Consider the following 17,881-nt stretch of genomic DNA (forward strand, 5'->3'; position numbering starts at 1 on the left):
GCAAGGGGGTGCCCCTATGTGAATATCGCGCAGCACACAGTCCCAAGCAGTTTCCTACTTGATTGCCGCTATCGTCCGCTCGCTTCGTAAAGGAACTGCTCCGCGCGGACTGTCTGTGCCGCCTCGACCAACCAGAATGCTTCTAGACGTGACTTCGCCAATCGCCAGCCGTCCAGCCCCACTGTGTCATCCGACAGCCGCAAAGAGTCGAATGAAAGCGCGACCTCGGCCAATGAGAACGAAACTTTTTGAGTTGACGCTCGTACGTCGGATCCGCGCGGATTGTTGTTCGAGCCCCACGGATGTTCCTATACGGAATGAAGGTGCTACGCGAAGCCGCAGCGAAACATGAAAAATAGGGGGCTACATGAGGAAAAACACGGAGCGGGTAGGAAGGAGGAGGGCTCTGTGGGATGGATCCTACGAACCGAGACACCAAAGGCTGGCGCAGTCGTGGTTGTGTGGGGCAGCCAAGAAGGAGGGATGTCGAGGATAGAGGCCGAGGATGAGAATGGAAAAGTAACATAACGAAACGTCGATCCCATTACCTGGAGCTCTCTCGCCCTGCCGCCACCGTGCACCGAGCCCTGCTTTCGACCCTTAATCCAAAGGAGGATTAGAAAACCCCATTGTCATGCTTCGCGGAACGCGGGATGGGATATATACATACATATGTACAGAATAGCACTCCGCACAATTTCTCCCCTCTCTACCTTTCTCGCTCTCTCTTCTACTACTCCATCTCCTTTTGCTTCGCACACAACGGAGGCGGTGGTGCAGGACCCTCCTAATGAAATAAATACGTGACGTGCCGTGCTAGTGACGATACGATGGTAGTTCTGTTTATCGCCAGCTATGAACTTTTTGTGCGATGCACAGAAACGCTGAACCCCTCCCCACGCCTCGGCTACACTCGTTTTACCGTTTTCCTTCCTTCTTCCGTCCCGTTCTAACTCGCTTCCCGTCTGGTTCGGTCGCTCTTTATCTTGTTCCACGGGGCGAAGAAGGAATATAAGGCAGTGCCGTGGAGTGTTGGCGAAGCTGTCGGTCGCGCTTGGTCGGCTGCGGTTTATGCGGAGCCGCCTTGCCTGCCGCCTGCCGCAGCCGGTTTGCGTGTTCGCCCGTGTTCGCTCGGTGGATACGTGTCCTCGGTGCGGCTCGGTGCTCACCGAACGACCATGGACGCGCTCAGCTACGCTACGGAGAGTAAAGAGGAGAGATCGAGGGAGAAAGGGTGAAGAAACGAGAGAGACGAAGCCAACTAGAGGGAATGAGACGAGCATACGCGGCGAAATGCGAGGGTGAGGGAGACGCCGGCAGGCGGCAGAACCAGTCGCTGCGGTCGTCGCGGCTAACCACGCCGGTGCTCTCAACCCACGGCGACCTCGCCAACCGCATCAAGAATACTGCCTCTTCCACGATGCTACCAAGCTCTATTGCCAACTCCAAAGAAGCCAGTTTATTTCTTTGATCCGATAATTTCATGAAAATTCTATTTATTACGTCAAAGTTAAGAAAGAGATGTTTGTTATTTTTTCATCTAACATAGATGCGTTTATAGCAATAATTTCTGTTGTTATGTCGAAAGACTCCACTGACGGTATATCCATGAAACTGCACTGTCTAATGGATGTGATAATTTGTGTACAGATAGGAAACAGGTGTGCTTATTCTTACGTGTCTGTATCGCGATCTATAACAACGACGATCGTGGCCCACATGAAAGAAGTCATTCGCCACAATGTAAATATTACTTTGGCCGGTACTTCTATCTCAAGCGGTACGCGAGAATTTCCTGCTAGGAAAATCGCCGGGGAAAACGTCGAGGAGCTGGTTTAATTAATTATAATTGGCTGAGTGCATTGGGCAACCGCCTCTTCTCTGGACCAACGTCCACTTCATCCGCCGCAACGAGAGAGGGAAAGATCTAAGAGCTTGACTTCTGCTTGAATGAGAGTACGTACGTCTCGCCAAGTTGAAGAGGATTTGTGAGGATGATCGAGCGCTGCGGGCTTGCCATTAAATATATTTGAAAGAGGCACCGTTTCAAACGGATCTCCGAAATAATTGAACGTCGAATGACCGCTAATAACGTGCAATTTGTATATTGGGCAAGCATCGATCAATCGGCTGACCGACGAGACAAAAATATTAATCACATTTATTAATTACGGGAGAAATTGAAGGATCGAGAGCATCCGGCCCTACACACTTTTCATTTTATTTCTCTCCGCGTGTGTGTACACGGGCCTGTCGGTTCGTGTAAATGGAAATCAACGAGCGAAATCGATGTTATCGACCGAGTAACATAATGCAACGCACTCCGGTGTACAATCTTTATAACCAAAAATCGAGATTCTTCGAACAGTTCCGTCCTTCTCTCCCACGCGTTGTCCAAGTCGATCTATAATAACTATAGATCGAACGTTCAACCGAACCACGAGAGTCTCCCCTTTTAAACCATCGATCGTTCAGGGGAAATAACAATGGACCAATATTTGACCAGAAGGAAGGAAAACGTAAAAAAATCGGAAACGGGCGATTACCTCGTAATTGCGTGCAACGCCGTGTTAATTTTGCTAAACTACGTCCGATACAATTAGTGAGTGCATTTAAAAAGATCACGGGCGAAATTAAAAATATGGGAACGGCTGGAGCGTGGCGGCGAAACGTCCGTAGCAGGTAGCTCGAAAAACCGTGTACGAACAAAAGATAGAACGTAGAAAAAAAAAAGAAAGAGGGGAAAAAGAGCTGGAAAAAAAAGGGAGAGGAAAAGAACGAACGAATAGGAGCAGGCTGATAAAGGACGATGCTCGATGGTCTTTTGGCAAAATATCGCGTTGCGGCTTTACCACGAAACGAATCTAGCAGGCACACTCACGGCTGACAAATGTCTTCCGCGGTTCTGGCAGCGGCGTACCGTTATCCAAATTACAAATAACACACCGCCGTCGACGTTTTATCCAACGCCCGGAGACAAATTGCTCCCGACTTGGGATGGGTTGGCTCGAAATTATCCCCACCAAGACCGACCATGGTGTAACCGCGCGTCGTGGACTTCGTTAATACCGGTAGTGGCTCGGCCCCTTGCTCGGCACACGGAATTAACACGGCGAAGTGTATTTATGGATCCGGCCCCGGCCAGGTAACCCGAGAAAGACCTTTGTGTGTGCCAGAGTCTTGCTTCTTCTCCCTATTCTCCCCTATTCTTTTCGTGCTTCCCTTCTCTGACCGAGAAGCTCAGCCAGTGGTCGTCGGTCGATTTCTTCTTTTTTCCACGAAGGAGGATTAATTAATGAGCCTGATCCAAAGCATTACCCGCTTTACAGACCCGGTCCGTGGCCTTCGAACCGACATGCACTGGCGTGGGAATGTCCCTGGCAATTTCAATTTCGTTAATTATCGCAAAACTCGCTTTTATTTGATATAACGATCCGGTTTCTACCAGCAAAACACCGTATTTGGTATTGCCAATAACTTCGTCATTAAATCACTACCGTCGTTCTGTCTGCGTGTGTACACTTTTGCCCGTACACTGTTCTCCTCTTCCTTTCTTTTTCTTCTTTTCCTCTTTTTTTTTTCTCACGTAAGGCTACGATCGTAAGGTTGGAAAGCGCGACGTTTTATCTTTCGCCACCGTAAACTTCTTTCTCGCGTATCTCGCACGTATCCAGCAGCTTTTGTTCATAACCCAGGGCGACTTTTATTCCAAGCGTAGAGTGTATCTTATTTGTCTTTTCGTCATTCGCTTTGGTTGGCAAATAAATCCTTACGTGACACGTTTAAAAAAAGCTTTCTACCCAACGATTTCGAGACCAGTCCTCATCGTCACCGTGGTCGTCGTGGTCGTGGTCGTGGTCGTTTCTCTCTGTTGCATTTTGCCGCGTCGAAGAGTTATTGTCACGGATACGGTAATCAAATAACCGTCACCCCTGCACTCCACGCCATTGGCCCATATCCGCGCCGCACGGGACGTGATACACGTGTAGTCACGGCGTGTAACGCGTGCTCGAATATAGTGTTCTCGGTGTGCAACAGTGCGTTCGCCAAGTTGTGCTCGCCGAGTTGCGCTCGCCGAGTGCCGTATAATGCACATTTGTAAAGTTACACGGGCTTAACATAGCGGCTAGGTATTTTTCAACTCGGGACCGGGACAGAGTTCCTTAATTGAAACCTTTTGTCGGGGAAATAAAGTGTATCCTTGTTCGCCATTGTAGATTAACAAAAAGAGCGGAAAACAAAAAGGGAGAAGAAGGAACGAAAGAGGGGAAAAAAGAAAGAAAAAGGGAAATATTCGCGAGAGGAGGTACGGGCATGTGGACGAAGGAAGAGTGAGTGTGCAGAGGGGGAGAGAAATTACGCCGCAATTTCAGTTCTAACAATACGGAGAAAGAGAAATTACGGTATAAATGGCGGAGTAAGACGTGGTGTTATTAAGAACGACACGTGGGGTAGGGGTTCATTATTCCAGCGGGAATGGCAGCGAAAATTTTGCACGGCTCACTTAGCTTATTACTCGTTATTATCCACCGTCGCGGAAAGGTACACACGAAATAAAAGCCTTCGTTACGATTCGCGGTGTATCGCCTTTGTAATTTTACGGTTTCGCCGTGTTTCGTTCTTGAGAGAGAAGAGCACAGAAAAAACGAGAAAGAGAGAACGCATTTTAAAACTAATTTCTATCAATGCTAGCAAGTACGATTCCTTTGTAACATGTATATATATAGGCACGACCAAAGGAGGACAGAACTAGAAGAAGAAGAATAAGAAGAAGAAGGATAAAAGAAATAAAAAAAAGAAAAAAAGTACGATCCGCGACAAGCGTAAAATCCACGGGCGTGTCCGGAAAATTCCTTTCCGAGCGGCTCCCCTTGCGGAAAACACTGTTTTCACACGTCGAACGGAAGTCAAGGTGCTCGGCCGGGAAAACGAATGGGCAGGTCATAGCGTTTATACGTGCGCACTCGAGGAAAAAGGGAAACCGACGTCACGGGCTACGAGACTACGTACAACTTACGGCGAGGACAACGATCACAACGACGATCACGGGTGCCGACTTTGTGTGCGAAGAGGCACGGCCTCGGCAACGAAGGGAATTTCGTCATGGTCGTCACGGTTAGCGTGAGGAAACGGCTAACAGAATTACACTCGGGGGCCATGGAAGATTTTTAACGGTCGATTTACTGCGTAGCCGACTCCACTGCTAGTACCCCTCCTATAGACTCTTCACTTCTGTGCCTGCGCGGTCTGACACAGCAGTCAGAAGCAGCAACAGCAACATAGAGAAAACGGCGAGCCTCGCCCTTCGGCCAGTTAGCGTCCTTAAACCACCCTTACTGCTTGGCCCTGGTTCTATCTGGTATTCGCTGTTTCGTCACGCCAGGGGGTCAAAACTGGCCGCAGATGTCAGCTATAAACCTCCCGGTACGGGAACGACCCTGATGCTCAACGGCTCTCCTCTCGCCCGCCTTCACCCCGATGTCATTTTGCCATTGTATCTCCTGCTGAATACACGCCCTTAAATAAATCCATCTACGGACCCATCTCGGTGAAACCACCCCTAACGCTGTTGCTGTTCCTGCCGCTGCCTTTGCCGCTCCTGTTACCCAGATTAGGTTCCCGATCTTTGTTCCGAGGGGTTCTCTTCGTGCTTTTCCCCTTTCTCACGTGTATACGCATACGTATACGTATATGCATCGTACGTTCAGCGAGAAGGGAAGAGACGCATGATTATCTTCGTCAACGTGTAGCCTCGGAACAAAGATGACCTACAAAAAGACCGATGAGGAGATAAGGAAGAGTGCGAAACGATATTGGCTGGATATAATGATGCCAGGGGTAATAATGCGGATTGTGGGCGAGACACCAGCCAGATTTATGCATAACGGGACTTTGGTTAGGTACTGGTTATTTTAATCGCTGTGAAGTCAGCTAATTGTGTAATGTACGGGGATCGTTCTGCTGTTCACGAACTACGTAGATGTATACCTTGGCGAGTAGTGAATTTGTCAGGGAATAGTAAACACTATGTATTCTCTCAGGAGGCAATACATTAAGTGGTTTAAGTTACGATTACAAATTACAGTGGATATATTTTGTGACAAATATAGGTTCAAAATTTGTCAGATGATGATTATAATGGACACATATTTTGACGTAGATAATGTTGTTTTGACAAATATCCGCTTTCAAGATGTCCCTCGCGAAACGCTTGCTCGTAGCAAAGATTCTTGCATACGAGCTGTTAACTTCTGTTCGTAAGCAGTTTACAAGCAGTTTAGGGGGAACTACATACGAATAATTCTAACCTATGTAGACTCGTTACATTTTATCTCGCGCATTTTTTATCTTTTCTATTTTATTTCCTCTTTTCATCGGTTTCTTTTCGTTCGATGAATTAGATACCGTGTATACCTCAGGTTTACGATATTTGCCAGCAAAAACGAGGATCGCAGTAAAATCAATAACGCTTATCGCGAAATCGGTGCTCAAAGCTGCACAAGCAGTAGCGTCGAGATATTCGGAACAGTGTTCGTTAAGCGGTCCAATGATGTTGTAAGGTTACTTTAATATTAGATCGAGGCTATTTCTCGCTTTGGCCCCAGTCTTCCTTTTATATTCACGTAATTAGGAGTGTAATTTCAGTTAATAAGGATACGTTCGTCTGTTAACCGCGAACTAATCCCAATAACCGTTCTCTATCATCGAGTTGCTAATTTTGACACATGGGATTTTCAATGAATTCCTTTGACGGTGCATAAATAGAGCGAAACACGAACGTTATTCATAAATCGGGCTTACCAAGTGTGCAAAAGTTTCTGCAATTATATGGTCGAACGCTTGATTGGTCTAGATTCCATGGATTCGTTCAGAGATCATGACGATTTTGGGCAGGTACCTGGCCTTTGGTTTAGGTAGTTGGTGGGCGATTATTAGACTCTTAACACCGGAGAATCGCAATATCGTGGAATGGAATTTTTACGGGGAATAAAAGGACCGCTAATTGCGAGCTTAGTAGGACAATTAAAATCATATCTAAATTATTTCGGTACTTTAATTTCAAATGGGCTCGAGTCGCTTTATTACGAGTTACGCGTGCCGACATCAAGGAATTAATGATTCTGCAATCGTTCAAGATCGTTTAAAAAATTATAAAAGTTGTTAATAGAGGAAAAATTGTGGAATTTCTTTGGGGAAAGACACACGTTTGTCAGAAAATTATAAATCGCAATTTTTGGTAAACTTGTTTATATCTTGAATCTTTGTAAAAAATGTTTTTACGTATTGCTCGTTGTGTGCGGATAACCTTCAACCTTGCAGTGTCTGCTTTGAAGTATCTTCCAAGACGAGTGAACATCGAACAAAGTGCATAACGCAACCTTCTAAAACTTACACGTGTCTTGAGTCTTGGGTTCATCCCGCACCCCTGTTCGCAACGACCCTAAACAACCTGGCATTGGACGCCTGACGCAGCCACGGGGGACGAAGAATTTAATCGAGATAGCAGTCGATCTTTTTACAAGCGGTTCGATTACCAGAGCGATGGACGCGTATCGTCGACGAGAGCGCGAGAGGTCGGCCGCCTGTAAAAACGAAAACGCCGACAACCGTCATATTTCAGCGGGTATCGAATCAACGTCGACGCGTCGTCAAACGCTTTATAGCACGTGCGTGCGTGCACGTGTGTACGTGGAACCTATGTACATACATACACGATACACACACGAGTGTTCGTACAACGCTCGGCACGCTGCCTCTCTTCGTCCCGAAGGCTGTTTCGATCGATCGATCTCGCGAGCGTAACAGCCGTGACACGCTTTGAGATTCCACGATCTTTTACGACGAGGCGCGGCGTATCGTTAACGATCGCTCGTCGACGTTTAATTAGCCAGGGCTCGCGATTACGAGCGCGCTGCATCGCGCAACAGGCCCCGCAGCGCAATTGCGACTGTAACGATCCATGCCCGAGGACCGTAAAAGGCCGGCCAAAGAGAATCGCTTCTTCTTCGTCGTCACAGGCAGCCGCGCGACTGGTTCTCGCGTTCCTTCCACCATGGAATGGATATCTTTTCCCTTCTCTTCCCTATCTGGTCTTGTTGCTCGTCGACAGTCTCGGATCCAGGGATCGTACCGGCCAACCCTTTTGCTACGCGCTCGTACGCTCGCTCGTTGCCTCGCCGGATCGGCACGCACGAGGCGAATCAGCGAATTACGACGATTGAAATTCAATTCCGCGCGCGGCCGACCGGCTAATTAGACGCAGTCGCTGTACCCGCGACACGGCCACGACCATGCCGCTCTTCGTACACACATGGACCTGTTCTTGCTTACTTTCTCTTTCTTTCTCCGTCTCTCTCTCTCTCTCTCTCTCTCTCTCTCTCACTCTCTCTCTACATCGCCACGTGTTGCACCTCATGCAATTGCGCGTACAGACGTAAATGCTCTTGTCGCTTTGCTCGTTTCTACGCCGCCGCAACGCGCATCCCCGTGATAGGCGATATCCTCTTCCCCTCGTGTGGCAGTTCGTTTGTCTTCGTCTTGCCGCCTACGCGCCTTTCGCTTTATAAGGACCGAGTGCATTAAAGTGAATGAGCGGCGTGTAAAATCTCAGAAACGCGGAGGATCCTCGTTGGTGTTAGATAGCTGTTACATTTCAACCCTCGTAGTTCCCGATTGTTTTATGACTGTCTTAATAGCCCGGCCCTCGGAACTACGCTTCGCTATTATCTCTACCTTCAGCGACTTGGTAGGCAACCATGTTGCGATTCGCAGCGGTCCGGTTGCGTGTTTTTGCGAGTCTCCTTGATTCCCTTATGCTGAACTCAAGTACACGTGTGAAATCGGTGAGTTCATCTAAATTTCTTGTCGTACATCGTAGATGAATTCTAAACCAGGGGTTAGGTTCGTGTTTACGATGTAGGAATAGACGATACGATCGACTCTGTTCTTTTAGTTTCGTTAATAAAATGATGGACTTGAGAAATAGAACAAACGCCAAGCCTTAGCTGAACGCTGCGTCAGTCAGCTAGCTATCTCTAATTTCAAAAGCAAATCTTTAGAATATGATTGAACCTGAGATTCTACACATTCAAAGAATCTCCATAAATTCGCGTTTCCTTTCAAATCCCAATACTGTTGTTCGATTCTCAAACCACAACACTTAGCTAACGCGACTACCGCGTTACATCGCCTATGATATACATGGGACATCTCGGCCAACAGCGTTATAATCATTGCCCGAATCATCGATTGATTTTACGAACGCGGTTCACAGCTATTGCAGGTTATGCATTATTATTGCGCGTATCTGAATACCGCGAAGCCGATTTGTTCCAGCTGGCTTGCTGGCTTCGACGTATCTCGCGGATTAGAGTATCTCGGTAAACGAGGCGGACTTCATCGCGAGAGATCGTAATCCGCTTTTCCTTCGATCCGTTCCGGCTCTATCGTGCCACCGTGATAGATACTTGGCGAATGATCAGCGAGGCAGGGTACCGGCCGCGCGTAGATATAACGTGAGAGCGCGAAAGATTATAAGCCATGAGCCACGAGCCGCGGGCGGTAAGCGGAGCAGCGCGATTAACGCGATCGAGCGTGCGTGCCGAATAATTACTCATTTGCAGCAGGCCGTGGCTCGTTGTACTAACTGTGTACAGGGCCGGCCCGTTCGTATTACGACACGAAAATCTCGAAGCATGCAGACACATCGTGCCCCGACGATCGTTTATCGATCGGCCGGTTTCTCGTTAAATTATGGCATCTCTGTTGCACAAAGACCCTCTCGTTCTCGTCCCGCTCGCGATTCCGTATTATAACGCATGGTTGCGCGCAGACGCGCATGCATGCATAATTAAAAGTTCGTAGCGGACTAGGCACCGATGGTTTTTGCATGCGAGCAACGCGGTCGCGGACCGCGACGTCGATCACGGGAGAAGCGATGATACCCGTGTTGAAAGCCGTGTTGGGAATAAATAAAAAAAAAAGAAAAAAAAAATGTGAGGAAAAAGAGAGGGGAAATTAACGATGGAATATCACGGCGGGTTCTTTCTTTCTATTTTTTTAATTTTCAGTTTTTACGTTCAACCGATCGACTCATTACACAGAAATACAAAAAACACTGAGCTCTGTCGGAGTTTGCACAGCACGCCGTAGAACTGTCGCACGTGTATTATGTTAATACGTGCCACCCTGCGTTCCCAACGTGCATACGTTGTCAATGCTTTGAGTTAATTTCGGCGACGCGTAATAATTTGCCTCCGGTTACCTCCGGGCCGAATCGTAATCGACAAGAATTACCAGCCACGGCTCCAGTCAAGTTTTCCAAAGGAAATTGTTCGACTCGACGATTTCCTCGCGAGCATAATATATTCGTTAATCTCTCGAGCTACGTATCCATTTACGACTATTTGAATACCATGGAAAGCATTTCTGGCCAATTACACACGGCGGACAGCTCGCCGTCCCCGACAATACTCTTTGGTATCCAGCGTATCATTAGGCGCGCGCGTAATAAGTTCCATGAGTTACGTTACTCGCCATACAAATCGTGTCCCCGTTAGATCCCTCGAATCGTGAGAAGAATACCACGCTTCGCGTTCCTTTTGAATTTAGAGACGGTGCAGGCGAGTGGATTTTGTCCCGCGGACATTTCCCGTACGTTACACCGGTGTGGACTGAATTACACGATGAGGTACGCCGGATGACTTGCGAGCTTGCGGCGAAAATTGACCCGCCCAGTGCTATTGTCTCTTGTCGTCATTAGAAGTCTTTCGCGTTGCAACAGCACTCGCCAGAATTATGATATTTGGAGACAGTTACGCCGCCTCTACAAAATATGGAATTTTATCAGGTTTATTTTGTACATTCGATTTGACCTGTAGCGAGGTATCGGTATTTATCAAATTTTGTTTTTATAGCGAAATGAAATTAATGAAGCTTTATAGATTTTGTTCAGTTTGATACGATAATATTTTGTATTAGCTTCGGATTTTATTGAATTTATTTTCAATAATCGATTTTATTTATTGGGGAATTTAGTAATCTTTTTATGATCCGATATTATGCGTACATTTATTTATTAATCGTTTGATGACTAATTTTCTTCCGATATTAAGAAGCAACTGATTTCGTTATTTTATTCACAGGATCACCGATATGACCCATTATGTCATGCGAATACTTCAGTCGTATAAAGCAAAATACTAAAGGCTCATACTTCTCGATAAAATTCTAACGCTGACACACACGGGAAATTCCTACGTGACAAAGTACGCTGGAGTCATAGTTTAACGATAGTGAGACGAGTATTTAACGAGAATGAGTGGGGAAAACCACTGGAGATTTCTTGGCCATCCACACCGAAGTCTGAAGGAAATTCGTTTCGCGGCAAGCGAACGAGTGTGGTAATTAACACACGTAAGATTGTAATGGCGATTGCGGTGGAACTCGTGACAAGAAAGAAAGAAAGCAGTGGCTGCAGCGTGAAACGTTTTCGTGGATTTGCGTTGACGTATTCTGCATAGACGTTGAAAGAAACATTTTGTAATGGGTTAGTCATGACTTTCAGTACTGAAGATTCGTGTTGTATATGTGTGTAGCAGTGTGTAGTGACAAGCGGTGGGCTGGAGAGTCGGAGAACAGTTTTGTTTATTGGCTCTATTAAGAGCCGACCTCACGCTGGCACTAGCAGGGTGGTCAGGATGACATTCATCATGGTGAAAGTGGCGAGAACAATGTCGCAGTATTTTAAGATCGACCGCATGGTGTTTTATGTCGTTCGAAACGTACGTTTGGAGAGAAATCGACTTTGAATTATCAATTTTTGCCAAGTGGAAACAATATCATTTCGCTTTCCTCTTGATGTACAATTACAAATAAACGCTAAACATAGTAATGGTTTGGTGTATAACTTCGCGAATATTATGCGGATGCGATATTGCGTGCATTAACATTTTATAATCGAGAATCTGCCGATGTTATTTTATTTTATCAGCACAGTAAAAATTTATTTGCATATTACGATTAATGATGGTATCCCGCTGAGATAGCCATCCACATGTTATTTAGCAATTAAAATTTACCAAATGTCCAGCTGGACAAATTGTAAAATATAAATTAAATAATAATAAAAAAGATATTAAGATTAATATCTTTTCTTTGTAAAAGAAACTGGATATCCTCGAGGGTGTCAAATATTATAAAATTCCACTCAGCATAGAATACGTACAGCAAATAATCAAATTATTCTAATTACATAAAAGAATTACAAATTCTGCTTTACAATTTCAAACAATCTTGCCTAGAATTTTGAAATCCATATAGGATACTAAAAACATAACAATATCTTTTGTTACGTTTCATTTTGAATATTTCCTCTTCCACTATTATTAAAATTTCAAATAATAATTTCAAAGTGATCGTAACAATTTGATTACCGTTGTATACGCGCAACGTCTCAACCCGTATCGATGAAAACCATCAACAGCAAGAAAGTAAAAATAATTAGAAACGCGAAAACAAATCGCAGTTCCGTTAACACGCCAAAGATATCCCCAAGACCAAAGTCCCCTGTCTTGTCCGATTTTTCAATGGCCTCTGTGTCGTGACGTTTAATTGGCAAACAAGCTCGGTAGAGTCCCGACTTTGTTCCTTCCCTCGACTTGTCACGGCTATCATCCCCGTGGGCCTATTCTCCCTGCTTTTTTCCTCGGTTTCCCATCGTACGGTCTATTGTGTTATTATTATCCCAGTGTGCGTCGCAGCCTCGGATCGACAGTGTTATTATTATCCACGAGCGCAGGAGGTCGTCCGTAACTATCGAAGACGGTCGGTGACTTAATAATACTTCGCTACGTTAGCCTAATGGAAGCTGCCGAGCGTGTAAGCCCACTAATTTATCGTCCTTTTTCTTTCGAGCCCTCTCATTCTTCCTCTTATTGTTCAACCTTACCTTTTTACTCATTTCCTTTTTCTCTGTCTCTCTTCTTTCGTCGTAACAGATCCCTCTGCACGAATACGATCGCCATCTCTTTTTCCACCCTCTTCACACCTTCTCTCTCTCTCACACACACACACACAAGTACACACATACATACACACGTGTACTTTTCCCTCTTTTCATTTCCCCCGTTCATCTCGTTTTTCATTCACAGACCGGTCAAACGAACAGGAAGGACGGCCGCACCAGCCGCTACCGGTTCATAAAAGGCGCGTTAAGCAAATAAATAAATTCTACGGTGGCGCGGCTGGCCAATGGCGGCGGTGGTAACGTTGGCGATTCTTCCGTCGATCTTCCAACGAGAGAGCAGGATAACACAGGATGGAAAGGGTCGGTATTTTCCCTAAAGTCGACTTTCATCGGGAATTTATAACGCGGCTGCTGCTTTCCACGTAATCGGATTTACGCGATCCCGGAGAGAATATCCGTCGTCCCCTCGTTCGTTGCCGACGAGGGTGGTTGGATTCTCCTATTCTCACGATTGATCCCGCTTTCGAACCTGTTTACGCCGTGCTGCGTGATAAATTTCGGAGTAATGACGATCAGAGTCGGCTCGAGATAGCTAGCGGAAAATTACGCTGAAACGAGGGAAGATCGCGTGAGGTGTATAAATCGTGTGAAAAACAGTCGCGCAACTTATTATCGACAACTTATTATACGTCGCAAAACGAAAATACGAATACGCATTGAAATAGTTTTTCAAAGAAGTAAACATGCAATTATTACCGATCAAAGTACATACGTTTCAACTTTGTTGATAAGTAATCGGCGTTTAATCTTATCATATGAATATTTGAATAATTTTCTTCCATAATTTTAAATTATTATAGATAATTATTACATATCATGGAGTAGGTAACTACATATAGAATAATCATAGGTAATTTGTTATGTAAATAATAATTGCTTTGCCCGAAGCGATTAATACTTTATCGATAGAACGCTTTTATCGTAAACAATGATTTTGTTGAAATTATATCTTTTAAATTAATCAAGATATTGACATGAAAATTTAAGGATATATTAAAGGGTTTGTTATTCGAAATATTTGTATCCCGTGTTTATGTATCGTAATATAATTATTTCGTGTAAAATACCAATTGACGTGCTCCTACGTTAAACTGTCAATCCTTTAACCTCTTAACCTCCGAATACCATATACCTGTTCCACTATTTTTTAATTCAATTAAAAGACAGAATTAACATACCTGCGAATAAATATTCCCATGTTATATGAACTCTTTTCATAAACACGCGATTAGCCTTAACGTCCACCAGTTAGACACGTACGTACGTTCAAATTACTTATCTAAAAGATACATACAATAACGTAAACAATAATAATCTCTTTCCATTTGTAATAAATTTGTGTCCAAGGAGAATGCGCTCGATGATTGCCATTCTATACATAACATTCGAAAATTTACGTCCTCGTATATAGCGCGCAGATATGAAAACAAATTTATGAGTGCAGAAAATTGATGAGCCGGTGCTGTCTGTCGGTGTCAAGTCTGGAAGGTTAACGTTCAACAATATGAATGCACCGAACGAAGCGAAGAAACTACAAAGAAATGGGGGAATTAACGACGGAAATATACCATGACAAAACGATACCAGTGCAAAGGTAAAGGAGTACGCGTGTCAGAGTCCGCGAAGAGATAAGCGCGTTATAAAAACGCGGCTAGTTACTTCGACTTGTCGTCACCGGAATAGATAGAACGTATCGGTAGAACGATGGCCGGTTGCTTCTCGCTTGCTCACCAGCTACGGTACCACGCTAACTACTTAACGCTTTATCGGGCACGACGAAACGGTGACTACTCAGTTTCGAAAGTTTCGAGCACGGGAGGATCCGATAACGATCGTAAAATTTCCGTTCTCCTCGCGACAATGGCAACCCCCTCTGGCCACCCTGCCGTCCCTCTTTTCGTCTCTCTTTCGTCGTTTTTTTCTTTCTTACCGATGACGAAGACCTCACGCGCCATCTTTGTCTTCCGTAGTAAATGGCGGTGGCCGCGACGGTAGAATAATAACGGAGCCGAGTAGATTGTGTGCGGAATGGCATATAGGCATACACACGGTACACGCATACACTGGCGAGGTAGAAGTCTTTCGAGCGGGCATAATGGCCTCAACACACCTACCTTCGATATCTGCATACAGGGTGCGCCCGCAAGAACGATCGTTCGCCTCCTTCAACGAGCAGCAACGTGGCCAGCGATTCTCCTAGTCCGCCGTGCACCGAGACAATACGCCGTTTATCTTCGATCTGGCCGAGGAAGGAAAGAGTGGTCCTGCTCGTACATCACGCGCCGCTATGGGAGCCGATAAATTACTGTTAGGAAACCTGGTAAACCGGCAACGAGTGTACTCGCTTTTCAGATCGCTATTACGCGAGTAATGCCTCTCTGCCTCTCGCGGTGACAGGGATAAGAGGTGCTCCTTTTGCTGGCCGAACGGTAGAACAGCGGAGCGAGAGAACGAAGGAGGGATAAGCGCATTGAAATCTAACCGGGATATGATTATTTCGTTCGACGTGCACGCCGATTGAATCCTAAGAGAACACGGACTACCAAGCTTCCCGCACTTTCCTTCCTTCTGCGATGTTATTCAAGCGGAAACGATTTTACATCCATGTATATCTTTTTAGGAGGGTTCTTCGCTGTGTTGCGGTGGGATATGGAGATGTTTAGAGCGTTGTTTCCGGGCGAAATAGCAAACCAGATGATTTCTCGTAAAAGCTATAAATTAACGCCACGATGTTATTTGCAAAGCTTAAGTCTTAAACCGTGTATATTTAAAAAATTCAATCACTTTTCGAATCGAATAATTTGAGTACCATAAAAATTGTCCAATTTAATATAAATCATCTTGTTTAGCTTCACTCCAAAAAAAAACTGATTCGTTACTGGGAAAGTTATGAAAATTGTTGTTACATCGACGTTACATCGACGTTACATCGAAGCAACAACTTGCGTTGAAACAGTGAAAACGAAAATCTGCACACGAGATAAGCTTACGAACCAAGCATAAGGGAATGTAAGTGCCTATGCGCATTCGGTTTGTTCCTCGATCTCCGCAAATTCGAGTCTCTTTGTCCAGCCGGGTCTGATTTAATTTTCCATCGACGGGTAGCCTGGTCAAGGAGCTTTTCGAGTTTTCCACGGGACGTCCCTGTTTTTCTCTTCTTTGCTTTCTTCTTTCATCCGACCGTGTTCGAACGATCGCCCTTGCTGCTCGAGAACGGTTCCAGGGAGTAGCCGAATCGGATGACAGTAAATAACGAAAGGTCCTCGAGAAACTCGAACCACCGAGTTCGAGTGCTCGAGCGTATACGCAATCGACCAACAGAATCGAAATTCGATGCCAGATCGTACACACGCCCCCGTGTTTAGAGTTTAGAGGCTGTTTTCAGGTTGAGCTGGAAGAAAGAGCAGGGTTAAACTCGACAATGAGCCAAGAGGATAACGGACTCTTCTCGAGTTTCCAGAGCGAATCACTGGATTCTCCAAACGTTCCTTCCATGCGTACAACTGCGACCGATCGCGGCACCGAACAAACACTGAGCGCGTATATATTTTATCAACAACCAGATCCTTTCCCGTACGGAGGTCTTTGTGATATAAGAATCGAAATTGCTGGTTCTTAGGTGTCCGTATATATGTATATAAATTCTTCAGAAGCCATTGATCCATTCTATAAATTGAGAAATAGCAGAGCCATTGACGTTAGGGATATTGTGTTTTGAAATTCATTTTGAAATCTCACTCGAGGATGATATTCCGCAGAGGGTAGCCATCCACGTGTTATTTAGCAATTAAGTTAGAAAAATTTACCAAATGTCCAGCTGGACAAATTGTAAAATACAAATTAAATAATAATAATAATAATAATAATAATAAAAATAATTTTGAAATCTTGAGATGGGCAAATTTGCCTTTGAACAATTGGACTTTTGATGATGTAAATTGATTAAATTGAAAAATTAGCGAAAGATAAAACCAACGTTCCATAGTGAGGTTCCGAACTAGAGTTTTACTTCTTTCTGTGCAATGAGTGATTGAAGTTGTTTGCGATTGTTTAGCCTTAGTTACTAAGTTGCTGTTGTTATTTAGTTAGTTGTCGTTAACATGGTTTACTAACGTTAATTTTACTACTATGTAATTATCTACTATATTATTTTATTACTGTTTACTATTTCCTATTTTTTTTTTTACTATATTGTTATTACTATAATTTTGTTAATTTTACTAATAGGTATTACAAATTGCATTGGAGTAATATTTGTTCAAACAAATTCATATGTATACTATCCATATATTAAAATTTGCAATTCCTTTTTAAAAAAATATGAAAGAAACTAGAAAGTTTCCAACGTCTCGGATGGTCGCCTGGTTTTTGTCACATTGGGTTTTAGGAAGAGAAAGCCAAGACACTCGAAGGTATTATAAATTAAGCCCTTTTCTGTACTGTACTGTATTGTGAATTAGGAAAACCTTCGTACTACACGCATCAACTAGCTTTCCTAAATACATAAATCCTAACGATTTGTGCGGATTCTTGGTTTCATATCTTTTGCAGTTGCTGCTGAGTGCCGAGACGTGCAGACGTGTGTCCAGTGCCCTGTGAAGTTCACAAAACTCCACGTGACGCCCAGCTGACGAAAGCAAATCCAACTAACCTAGCCAGGGGTTAACAGCCTCTCGACTAGTTCTTTCACACTGAACTAACTAGCTCGATGATGGCTCTATCATTTCCAATAGGCTCCCCGGAGCAAAATTATAACACCGCCATGTTTCCTCCTCCGTGGCAAGAGGGCAACGCAACTATCCTGGTAAATGACCACCACACGAAAAAACGAAAGCTCGAACCGACCAAGACAAA

At 44.7% G+C, this 17,881-nt stretch overlaps 1 long non-coding RNA gene across 1 annotated transcript; it reads left to right on the plus strand.

Moving 5' to 3' along the window:
- Window positions 1-10,311: 10,311 nt before the first annotated feature.
- LOC126915757 (uncharacterized) lies at window positions 10,312-14,202 on the plus strand. The gene is made up of 3 exons (XR_007710319.1): window positions 10,312-10,690; window positions 11,145-12,879; window positions 13,152-14,202. It is a non-coding gene; the product is annotated as an uncharacterized LOC126915757 (long non-coding RNA).
- Window positions 14,203-17,881: the final 3,679 nt, after the last annotated feature.

Source organism: Bombus affinis, chromosome 4, assembly GCF_024516045.1.
Source record: "Bombus affinis isolate iyBomAffi1 chromosome 4, iyBomAffi1.2, whole genome shotgun sequence".
NCBI classification, from domain to species: domain Eukaryota; kingdom Metazoa; phylum Arthropoda; class Insecta; order Hymenoptera; family Apidae; genus Bombus; species Bombus affinis.